This window comes from Dendropsophus ebraccatus, chromosome 15 (genome assembly GCF_027789765.1).
Source record: "Dendropsophus ebraccatus isolate aDenEbr1 chromosome 15, aDenEbr1.pat, whole genome shotgun sequence".
Lineage (NCBI taxonomy): Eukaryota > Metazoa > Chordata > Amphibia > Anura > Hylidae > Dendropsophus > Dendropsophus ebraccatus.
This window is the reverse complement of record NC_091468.1, coordinates 25,972,872-25,977,535: the sequence shown is the minus strand read 5'-3', so window position 1 is coordinate 25,977,535 and position 4,664 is coordinate 25,972,872.

Below are 4,664 nucleotides of genomic sequence, written 5' to 3'. Positions count from 1 at the left end.
ATGGAGGGTGACCTTATAACCCTAAGTATGTATGGAGGGTGACTGTACAACCCTAAGTATCTATGGAGGGCAACTGTTGAGCCCTAAGCATCTATGGAGGGCAACTGTACAACCCTACATATCATTGGAGGGTGACTGTACAACCCTAAGTATGTATGGAGGGTGCCTGTATAACCCTAAGTATCTATGGAGGGTGACTGTAAACCCTAAGTATCTATGGAGGGCAACTGTACAACCCTAAGTATCTATGGAGGGCAACTGTTGAGCCCTAAGCATCTATGGAGGGCAACTGTACAACCCTACATATCTATGGAGGGCGACTGTACAACCCTAAGTATCTATGGAGGGTGAGTGGACAACCTTAAAATTTATGGAGGGTGACTTTACATACCTAGTATCTACGGAGGGTGAGTGATTGTACAACCCTGACTATCGATGGAGGGTGACTGTACAATCCTAAGTATCTACATAGGGTGAGTGTACAACCAAAAACATTTATTGAGGGTGACTGTACAACTTTAACTATCTAAGAAGGGCGATTGTACAACCCTAAGCATCTATGGAGGGGGACAGTACATCCCTAAGCATCTATGGAGGGGGACAGTACATCCCTAAGCATCTATGTAGGGTGACAGTACAATCCTAAGTATCTATGGAGGGTGACTGTACAATCCTAAGTATCTATGGAGAGCGAATGTACAACCTTAAACATTTATGGAGGGTGATTGTACAACCCTAGGCATCTATGGAGGGCGACTGTACAATACTAAGCATGTATAGATGGCAATTATATAACTTTCAACCAGAGGAGAATATGCCACCCTCAGCATCAGATCAGCTATGACCAAGTCTATAAACTACAAATTCTCATCCCGTCGTCGTTTTTCTTGACATAAAACGAAAATGATTTATCCATCAATTTGGTTTTATAGGTAAACACCTCAGGATGTGATTATCAGCTTCAGTGAGAAAAACTTTCATTACTCCAGATACTCCGAACAAGTTCATCAACATTTTTACTACATTATCGCTTCCTGCGTTCCGTGCATTATTAAGGCGCGCACATCACTTCATCACAAGTAGACAGGCTGGAGGCACCAGATTCTGGTCCAGCATCTTAAACATTTAGCACAATAGATGAGAGTCCCAAATTCAGCTACAATAAGGCATGAGACAAGCACAGTAGAGCTCCTGGACACGCCTATATGTCTCCATGGTTACAGACTACAAACAAACCCATGTAGTCTGATGCCATATACTGTACAGCGGAATTCCCCAGCCCCATGTTTCCTAACCACCCAAAAAACTGCCTCCAAATATACAGAAATAACATGCACTACAGTATACATACATAACACACAGCAAAGAAACATATAAGAAAAAGAAACAATGCAGAGAGATCTATATGTATTAATGTCATCCAATAAAATGTTGATGGATCAGATCATTAACAGTAATTGAGATAAATCACTGGGCTATAAATCCTTCCTCTCACTATTCATCAAGATAGAATAAAAATCTGTTTTCGATGATAAGTGATGGGGGGGGGGGGTGATATATTGTCTGAGATTCATCATATCTACTATGACATAAGGGATGAATTAATAAATATGCAAATCCACAGAACATACACCATGATATACGATATAGTAGCAACATGGTCACTACAGTACATGTGGCCTCTGTCTCCCGCTCTATGTTCTCCCGAGAGCGGACACCATCCAGTACACTACACGGAAAGCTGTCCTCACTGTATCCACATATAATCCTGTAGTCCCACCATAATGATTCCCTCCAATCATGGGATTTGTATTGAGGATATATGTGTGTGCCATCTAAAAACTGATATCCCATATTGGTCTTGTTGGGCGTCCATAAACAATCATGGTCAGGTTGTGATCAGATCCAATATTTGGGATCATTATGATCATGTGACATCTATGGTACCATCCAAGTCTGATTATTGTGATTATTACACATAATCCCCCCCACCCCTCCACCCCAATATAGAATACAGTAAGAACCTCTTACCATGCTTGGGTCTGGCCCCATTGTATGAAAACACTTCCTTCATAATCCAGGAAATATTCCAGGTGTAGAAGTTGAGAGGATTGCTGGACGAGCTCTTCACATAGTGAAATCCTGAAACAGACGACAAGCGTGTCAGTGGAACATCTCCATATTATTATATAAAAATAGTGACAATTCTGCAACTTCAAATCTGAGATCTCCCAGCATTCATTGCTGGATCAGATTTTGTTTTGGTGATTTTTCAACTGCCACTAACTAACCATAGACGGCCCAGGAGGACCCCCAGGGCTGTGTGTTAGGTGGGTAAGAGTTGTTTATTATTTTTTCAGAATTATAAAAATAGTTATGAATGTCCGGAGTGTCCCTTTAAGACAAACAAGTTGATTTCTGTTGTGCTTTGGTCACTATGCCAATAGTTGATCTTTGTCATATATTTTATAGTCACTAGAAAGGGCAGTGGATCGATCCCAGTATTGCATAATGGACTACCCTTCTATCCTATAACATGATGTTTATTGCTGAAACTCACTGCAATGTCTCTTTGTGGCCTTTAGTAATTGTGATAACAGTGAGGAGAGGTCAGGGAGCTGTAGAGAGACAGGAAGGTAAGAAGGAGTAATAATACCCTGCAGGTGCCACTGACCAGACACTGTATAAACCACTGGCCACCAGGGACAGACACTGTATATACCACTGACCACCAGGGACTGGACATTGTATATTCCACTGACCACCAGGGACTGGACACTGTATATACCACTGACCACCAGGGACTGGACATTGTATACACCACTGACCACCAGGGACAGCCACTGTATACACCACTGACCACCAGGGACTGGACATTTTATATTCCACTGACCACCAGGGACTGGACACTGTATATACCACTGACCACCAGGGACTGGACATTGTATACACAATTGACCACCAGGGACTGGATACTGTATCACCAGGGACTGGATATTATATACCACTGATCGCCAGGCACTGGATATTGTATATACCACCGACCACCAAGGATTGGATATTGTATACAGAACTGACCACCTGGGACTGGATATTGTATACAGCACTGACCATCAGGGACTGGAATATATATATATATATATATATATATATATATATATATATATATATATATATATCAAATCCACATAGAACCCCCCCCCCCCCCAGTGTCAGACTGGAAAGAATACACCACTTCCTGCAGTACATACAGCAGCTGATAAGTACTGGAAGATTTAAGATTTTTTTTTAAATACAAGTTAATTACAAATCTATTTACCTTTTTTATACCAGTTGATTGGAATTTTTTTGGTTTTGCCACAGTACCCAATTAAACAGTATTAAATGTGCTGCTAAGCTCCCCGTATTGGTAGCTGGTATATTATGTATCTGTGTATATCATGCATCTTTAGAGCTTTGTGTAAAATAAACCTAAACCTAAGCTGTAAAGATAAAAAAAATCATCGGCAGAAGACGTTGAAGCTATTTATATATAGAAAGAAAGAAAGAAAGAAAGAAAGAAAGAAGTTTTATCTCCTCTATGGATCTGACTGTTGTATGCAGCATTATTATTATATGCCTAGTGGGCAATTCTAGGGTAAAATATTATAACTGCACCTCTCTAGTATATACAGTACTTATGGGCTCCTCCAGAGAGGGTCTGCATCCTACTCAATAAATATCATGGTTTATGGCCTATTTAATGGAGAATAAACCCTTCCTATAATTGGGCCGTATTTCTCCTCTAAGGCGAGCCGAGGTGCGTCCGGTGCCTGCGTCTGCTCCTCCCGGTGCCCCCAGAGCTTTGCTATACCATCTGCCTCACCACGGATTACTGAGATGTAAGGTTTATGGCCCCCATTGGCTCCAATGACCACAAATCAGTTTTACGACGCATTAATTGATTGTCAGAAAGTAATAATCCCGTTTTACGGGGGCTGCATTACTTACCACACAAATTATTGACACTTTATTACATTCATAAAGTCCTGGGGGGGAACCTTAAATCATGGTCTAAATATAGTAATGGGAGGTGAGGACTGGACTATACGTGACCACCCGGCTGAGCCACTGCTGCCTGACACTGAGGTGATGAACTGTGAGATATATAGGGCGGTCAATAAGAAAGCCTTTTACTGCCGCTGATCTCGGTGTGAGATCCTAGGCCCGGCATGATAAAAGTGTGAACCCATTAGCACTGTTCACACAGCATTTAAGTGTTCTCTGTATATCAGTCCTATGGATGATGTTCACAGCTTAACAAGTGATGACAGGAAGAAAATAAAATCTCCTTGTACTGAGAGACAGCGCTGAGGCTGCTCTTTACTTTTCTGAGACTTTGGGAGGAGATTTATCAAACATGGTGTAAAGTGAAACTGGCTCACCTGCCCATACCCCCAACCGTTTGGGGTTGTGTCCCACTACGACCCCAGCCTGCCCACAGTTCTCCCTGTCCCCCGCACTGGTCGCTGCTGCAGCCAGTAGCTGTCACAGTGACACTGACAGAGTAGGAGATACTGACTTCCTGCTCCGTTAACACAGTCGTGGCCGAAGGCGTCATTCTGCCTCCGGCCACAAGAGGCCACTCTCTCTTCCCCATAGCTCTGGTGCTCAGAGCAGAGAGA